The sequence below is a fragment of the Stenella coeruleoalba genome (assembly GCF_951394435.1).
Source record: "Stenella coeruleoalba genome assembly, chromosome: 5".
NCBI lineage: Eukaryota > Metazoa > Chordata > Mammalia > Artiodactyla > Delphinidae > Stenella > Stenella coeruleoalba.
Window position 1 is genome coordinate 142625871 of NC_137150.1, and position 7951 is coordinate 142633821.

Consider the following 7951-nt stretch of genomic DNA (forward strand, 5'->3'; position numbering starts at 1 on the left):
GCTCGTGGGGCCCCTGCCTGAAGCCGGCCCGGGCATAGCCCAGGACGCAGGGCACAAAGGCTCCAGCTCCCCGGCCCCCGGGCTTTCGTGGGGAGAAATCCCTTTACAGGGATTGTTGTTGCTTATAATTGTTACCACTTGAGCTGTTTTGAAGCGTACGGTTCAGTGGTGACAAGGACAGTCCCAGTGCCGTGCGGCCCCCAGAGTCAGTTCCGGGCCCCCAGACGCCACCCGGTAGCCGCCTGCCTGCCTGCCCGCCTGCCTGGAGGACTCGTCCACTCCGGGGGGACGTGGGTTTTGGATCCTGGAACACCCTCCTGAGCAGGTTCTCAGAGAAGAAATTAAGAAAGAGGCTGCCTGGGTGCCGGGTCCCACCTCTGCCCGACCGGTGGGTGGGGCCTCGGCCTCCGGAGCGCGTTCTGCCCCTCCCCCCTGGTCCGAGCAGTGCTGCCTGATGCCCGTTTTGTCCCCAGAGCCCACTCTCTCGTGGCCGCCCCCCCCCCAGGGCTGGGACATGACCCCGCGGTGCCCACAGGGGTTTCCTCTTCTCAGCCGGGACTCCCACTGGCTGCCCTAGGCCACCTCCAGAAGCCACCTGAGACATGGTGGCCGAGGGATTTCTGGAGGAGGGGCACACAGGTGGGCAGACTGATGGGGAGGCCATTATGGCAGGTCTGAGGTCATCACTGGCCCCCTGGGCCCTGGAGGGCCTCGAGCCCCAGCTGACAAGGTGGGCGGGGCTTCCTTACCCCAGCCCCGCCCAACAGGGACACGGGTTCCCAGATGCCTCCGCCCAGACGGGAGCCCAGGTGGGTGGGTGTCTGGGGGCACGAAAGGACGGAGGAGCCGGGAGGGGGTCTGGGAGAGCGCCACCCCTCCGGCAGCCCTGGGCCCGTGCTGTCCCTGGGTGGGAGCTACCTGGTCCTCTCACCCACTGGCCCCTCCTGCAGGGCGGAGCCGGCACTGAGTCTGGAGCTGTGGCGGTTGACAGCCAGCGTCACAGCCCCGGCTTGGTCTGGAGGAGGAAGTTGGTCTCCGGAGCCGGTTGGGGATTTTGAAGGGGGATTTCCATCCAGGCGCCAGCTTTTATGGAGGTGCTAGATGGCTCTGGACGGTCAGCCCCTCTCTATTTTTTATTTTTTTATTTAGCTGTGCCTGCTCTTAGTTGCAGCACGTGGGATCTTCGCTGCCACGTGTAGGATCCTTGCTTGCAGCCTGCGGCATCTAATTCCCTGACCAGGGCTCAAACCCAGGCTCCCTGCGTTGGGAGCGTGGAATCCTAGCCGCTAGACCGCCAGGGAAGTCCCCAGGTCAGTCCCTTATCAAGTGAGTCACCTTAGAGCTTAGAGTCACGGCTGCAGCATCTCAGGTCCCGTGCTGTGCCTGGGGCGGGGGGGCTCGTCCAGGCTCCTGAAGGAGGACAGAAGGCAAGGCCTCCCCGGCCCAGCTCCCCAGCCCCTCCAGCAGGCTGATGCCCGTCTGTTGTTCATTTTATGTGTCAGCTATGCCTTGGGGTGCCCAGATTAAACAGGGTTTCTGGGCACGTCGGAGGGGGCGTTCGCCCTCTTTCCCCCGGTCACAGCCCAGCCAGACAACAGGAAGCCAGAGCAGACACGAGGACCCCGTGGAGCCTCCAGCCTGGGCTCGGCAGCCCCTCGCCGGCCATGTCTCGGGACGCCAGGGCTCGCGGCACTGTCCCGATGAAGGGCTCGCCCGATGCCCCACGGCCACAGTGGGCAGCTGCTGTCCCCCTCGGGCCTCTCGGGATGCTGAGCCGGGTGAAGGGGGTCTTCGAGCTGTGAGGGCGGGCGGTGGGGGGCACTGCCCCTCGCCGAGGTGGGTGCCTGTCCGGAGGTGGTGGCTGTGCCGCCCTTTGCCCAGATGGACACGGAGGCGGTCCTCACTGTGGACAGGCCCTTAATTAACCTGGTCGCGATAGGGAAGAGCCCAGCCACGACACCAGCGTGGGAAGCTGAGGGAGGGCCGTCCAGGGGCTCTCCCGACAGCTGAGCTGCCCACACCGTCTGGTTCAACCATGTTGTTACCGTCGGAGGTGCCCGAAGCAGCCTCGTCGTGTTCAGTGTCTTTCGTGCGCGTAGACTTGAGTGCCCGACGCAGCCTGGTTGACAAGCCCTGTGCTCTCGTGGCCTTTCTGACATTCCTGCCGGGACGTGGGGACTTTTGGACAGCCCCGTGGTGCTTTTTCAAGGGGCGTTGACATAAAACTCCCTCCCCCGCCCCATTATAACTGACATTGGGGTGGTTTAGAATTTTCCTGATTAAAATAATGTTGGGAAGGACGTTTGGCCTCTAAGGCTTTTTCCTCAGGGTGTTTTCTCGGAACCAGGGTTGCGGGATCGTGGGTATGAACGTTTCACAGGCAAGCTGCAGGGTGGGGAGGTTCCCACGTGAGGGCTGCTCGTCGGAGGACGTTTCCAACGTGATGGGCCTGCCGGGGTCCTGGGGGGCTGGGCATCCTCAGACTGGGCAGCAAGCCCCCCAGGCCTTCCGTGGGGCTTCTGCAGAGGTGCCCTTCTCCTGGGAGCCCCTGCACCAGGCCGCTGTGTCGTGGCCATGGCCAGTGGCTTGCGCCGGGAGTCCCCATGGCACGTTTCCTGTCCAGCCCCACGGCCTGGGTGGGTGGTGCACGGGGGTCGCTGCCTCTCAGGTGGGGCCCCTTTCTTCGTACTGGTCTAAGAGGGGCCAGGTTATGAGCACGCCAAGTCGACATTGTCTGCACGTGTGGGTGGGTGGCGGGCCAGTAAGTGAAGGCGACACTTCCAGGCAGGAGCAGAGGGCAGGCGGGGGCGCACGGGACCCGGGCCAGGTCCCGCCTCCTGGGCCTCCAGCCCCGTCACCGCGTTTGTTGTGGCCCACCGTCGCCCCCAGCTTCAGGCAGGCCAGAGTAGGCTTGGGGCTCTGCGCCCTGGAGGCCCTGGGTGGCTGCCCCAGGCCCCGGCCCTCAGGGTCCCCTCCTCCCATGAGCCTTTCTCTTGGAAGCTTCGGCCAATCGTGGTGCCTCCCCACCGCCCATCCCCCTTCACTGTGTCTCCCAGCCCCACCTGCTGTCCTCTTCTGGGTGCCCTTGCCTCGTGCCCACCCCCATCCAGCCTCAGCCTCTGTCCAGGGACAGATATGTTCCTTCCTTTTCACACTGTGACCAAGAGCCTGGAGCTGGACAAACCAGCCAGGCTCCTCTGTGCCCCCCACTGGGACCCCCCGCCACCTTGCGCTTCCGAGTCCGTCCCTGCCCAGTCCAGTCATAGCAGGAACCCTGCAGGGTCCGTTTGGCATCTGGGGAGAACCCCGCCCTCTGTAGGTGGCGCATCTCCCCTCCCCCGCCATCCCCCAAGGTGTCCTGTCCACTCGGGGGTCTCTGAGCAGCGAACCCCCCCTGTCTCTGCGGTGCTCGGGCTGAGCCGTGGTCCTGAGTGACTTCCTTCCCATGTTAACAAGCGTTGGAAGGCTTTCTCCCTCTGGGTCATAAATCACAACTGGCCCCCGACCCCAAGTCCTTTTCCAGGCGTCCGTCCCGAGCCCAGCAGCTGGCACTGAGCTGGTTTGGTTCCCATGTCACATCCGAGCACTTCCTGGAGCCCCAGGGTTGGGGTGAGGACGAGGGATGGCCTGGCTGGAGGGCACACAGTGAGGGGAAGCCCCGGGATGCTGGGCCAGCCCGGGACGGCCAGGTCCACAGCACACCCCCTTTGGGGGCGTGGGTGTGGTGTCCAGCACGCATCCTAGCAGGCGGCCCTTCCTGTGCAGGAAAACGCAGGTTAAACGGAGCTGAACAGGCGTCTTTATTGGAGAACGTCTCAGGCCCTACGCGTGGCCCTACGCTTGCTTCCCAGGGACGTGCCTCGCAGGGTCGTGGGCCCCGCTGACCCCGCCGACCCCGCCGACCCTCTTCTTTGCCCATATCTTGCTCCAGTCGTGTTCATGGAGACCTGCCCCGGGGAACTCTGTCCTGGGAACTGAACTAAAAGTGTTGGCATCCCGAACGGCCGGCCCCCCCACCCCTCGGCTGTGGGCTCGCTGGGGGGCGCTCTCCGACCCTCAGTCCCCCGAAGGTGCTGGGCCAGCAGACACGTCTGCCCCACAGCTGGGCACAGTCCAGGCGCGGCTGCTTTTCTGTGGAAGGAGTATATTCATCCCAGATCCTGTAGAGGGTTGAATTGTGGCCCCCCTCCAAAAGATACGTCCACCTGGACCCCATTTTGGAAGTAGGGTCTTTGCAAAGGTGATTAAATTAAGGACCTTGTGATGAGATGGTCCTGATTACTGGGGTCAGCCCTGAATCCAGTGACAGGTGTCCCTATAAGAAGTGCATGGGGAGAGGAGGAGGCTGTGTAACGACAGAGGCTGGACAGGAGTGATGTGGCCACAAGCCAAGGACGCCTGGGGCCACCGGGAGCCGGAGGAGGGGCTGGAGCAGCTTCTCCCTGAGTCTCCAGAGGGAACCAACCCTGCAGACACCTTGGTTTTGGACTTCCGGCCTCCTGAATGTGAGGGGATGAATTTCTGTGGCCTGAAGCCACCAAGGGTGTGGTAATTGGTTACAGCACCTCTAGGGAACCGATAGGACACTGAATGGAGACCCAGACCCCCAGGCCCGCTCAGATGAGGCGTGGCCACTTCTTCACTAAGCAGCGGATCCCAGATGCTGTTGAGCACAGAGTCCCTGGAATCTTCCTGAAAAGCAGACTGACTCAGTGACCGGGTGGCCGACACTGGGTTTCCCACTGGTTCCGGTGTCTCCGTGCTGGTGGGCTCTGGGCCACGAGTGGCCGGGAAGGAAACCATTTGTTACAGAACCTCTGACACAACTGGGAGCTTCCCAGAGTGCCCTGGGGGACCCGCCCTCACGGCCCTGCTTGGATTGGCCGGGGCCTGGGCTGGGCAGCAGGGTGTTCAAAGCTCCCCGGGGCTCCCTGTGTACAGCCAGGCTGGGAACCCCGTGCGCGGCAGCCCCAGTCCTGACGCTGAGGATGGCGGGTGCCCACCTGCACCTGGAGACCAGTGTCCCCGCAGGAGCTGCCTGCATTCAAGGAGGGGCGGGGGGTCCTAACACAATCTAGAACCAGCCAAAGGGATGTGACTCAGCGGAACACAGCCAGGTCACGGGAAGGTCAGGGCCTGACCCTGAAGCCAGAGACGCACGTCAGGGAGGGAGCTGGGTGCCTGCCGGCAGCTCCCTGGTCGGCTCTGTCTCCCAGAGTCCACAGGGTCCACCAGGTCCGAGGACAGGCAAGGCCTGAGGCAGGGGCGGGGCCGCTGCGTGGGGACCTGTCGCCATCAGTCGGGGTTTGCAGTGGGATCGTTGCCGAGTGCGGGGACGGGCGGACGAACTCTTGTCCAGCCCGGGGCCTCAGCCTCGTGTGTGCAGTCGCCCAGGGAGTGAGCCACTCCCCTACCAGAAGGTTCCTCTCAGTGACGTCAGCACGAGACTTCCCGTCCGCCTCGGCTGTTGAACTTGGACCACAGGCCGTCTTCTGTTGCGAAACAAAGGCCTTCATTGCTGCCTGACCAGGTGCCCTCAACCCTCCGGGACCAACCCCGCAGGGAGCCTGGCTCCTGAGAGGAGTGACCTGAGGGCCACTCCCTCCCTGACCTGACCTGACCCTCGGTGCCTCCACCAGGGAACTTCAAGTGTGGATTCCGAATGTCTGCATCGGCGAAGTCACCACCACGGAGGGATGGGAGGGGTGGGATGCTCTGTGCCGAGAGGCTGCATCGAACCCCTGCTGTCCCCCCACCCCAGGGCTCAGAGCCAGTGGCCTCCGGCGCCCGGCGCCAGCAGAGGGTGGCCGCTGCCTCCGTCTCTCCACTTGCCCGCAGTGGCCTGAGGCAGGGGCACAGGAAATGCCTCCCGTTCTGAAGGGTTTCGGACCCTGGGGACCACACCAAGGCCATCCTTGTGGTGTGACCAGTGTGACCAAGGACAGCCTGTCCTCAACGCCGTGCAGTGACTCACTAGGAAGCACCGGGCCTGGGGGGCTTGGGGCCGCCCCCTGCCGGGACCCCTGCCCTCCCCACAGTGGGGTCCACCTGGCTCAGAGTGGCGTCCCCACGAGCCTGGGGAGGGGACCCCCAGTTCCTGGGTCCAGTGCTCCGTCAGCCTCTTTCAGTACCTCTCTCCCCCACACCCTGCTGCCCTGAGTCCCCATGCGTCCAGGCCCCCCTCAGCCCTGGGTCCCCATGCGTCTGGGTGCCCCTCTGAGCCCCGACCCCTCGTCGCCAGCCAGCACCAGCTCAGCCACGGCCTGACTGTGCTCAGTCCACCTCCACCCCCGGGAGAGGCGAGCTGCCGGTCACCTCCAGAGGGGAGAGGACGTCCCTCCAGAGAGGGGATGAGGCCCGCGGTGGTGAGGCTACAGGGGCAGGTGGGTGGAGTGGTGGGGAACCCTCGGCGGGCTGCTTCACGGAACCCCTTCTCCTCGTCCTCAGAAGGGCCCCCGCCCTTCCAGGAGAGCAGCCCTGTGGGAGGCCTGGCTGGAGGCTAGGGGGCCGTGATGCTGAGCGGGGCGCCCGCCCTGCAGACCCCCGCACCGCCCCCAGGTGCCCGGGGTGACTGCAGCCGCAAGCCAGGCCCTGGCCCTGTGACGGCCACCTGCCCGGCCCCACAGGCCCCTCCAGCTTTGGATGAGCAAGGAATGGAGAGCACAGGCCGCAGGACTCGGGGTGGACGAGGCAGTTGCCCCTGGAGGGAAGTGGAGAGAAGCCCCGGGGCTCTGAGCCGCGGGCAGCTGGCTGTGCGTGTTCCGGCCACAGGGCCTGCCGCCCTCAGAGCTGGGCATCGGGCCATGGTCTCGGAATACTGCGGACGTGCTGGGAGGATGCTGGGCGCTGGGACGCAAACTGCAGGACCCCTGAGTGGGCAGCTTTCAGACTCAGGAGGGCAGAGGGGAAGTCCCCCCCGGCCCTGCGGTGGCCCCAGCTCCGTTTCCCTTCCCCCTGAGCCCCTGCCGTTCACAGGCTGCCGCCGCGTGAGCAGGGCTGGCGTGCCTGGGACTTCTCTCCAGGAAGGGCCCTGGAGCCAGAGAGGAGTCAGCTGGAAGTTTTCTCCAGTGCTTTGTTGTGAAAACTTTTTTTGGAACCAATATTTCCTTTTTTAAAATTGTGGGAAGATATAATAATGTGAAACTTACCATCTTCACCATTTCACAGTGTCCAGCTCAGTGGCATTCAGTCCATTCACACTGTTGGGGAGCCATCACCACCGTCCGTCTCCAGAACTTTCCATCTTCCCAAACTGAGGCTCCGCCCCCATGAAGCACTCCCTCCCGTCCCCTCCCCGGACCCCAGCCCCCACCGTCCTGCTGTCTGTCCCTACGAATCTGGCTCCTCCTGGGACCTCGTGTAAGTGGATCAGAGAGCGTTTGTCTTTCTGTGTCTGGCTTATGTCATTAGCATAATGTCCTCGAGCTTCACCCATGTCGTGGCAGGTATCAGAACGCCCTTCCTTTTTCAGGCTGAATACTATTCCACTGTGTGGATGGACCACATTTCCTTTATCCATCCATCTGCCCGTGGACACTTGAGTTGTTTCCACCCCTTGGCTATTGTGGGTAATGCTGCTATGAACACAGGTGTACAAATACCTGTTTGAGACCCTGCTTTCAGTTCTTTTGGGTCTGTGCCTAGAAGTGGGATATGGAAATTCTCTTTAATTCTTTGAGGAACCACCATCCTGTTTTCTACGGCGGCTGCACCATTTTACAGTCTGACCAACAATTCGAATTCGTCCACATCCTCACCAACACTTGTGTTTCTGTTTCTGTCTTTGTGTTTATGTCATAACCTTCCTAACGGGGATGTGTTGTGAAAACTGCCAAGTGTCTAGAAAGTTTGAAGACCGGGAGACTGAATGCCCACATCCTTTATCCCAAGAAAACAGTTACCAAGTTCACTTTACCTCTTTCGATATCAACATACATGTTGTTTTTGGATG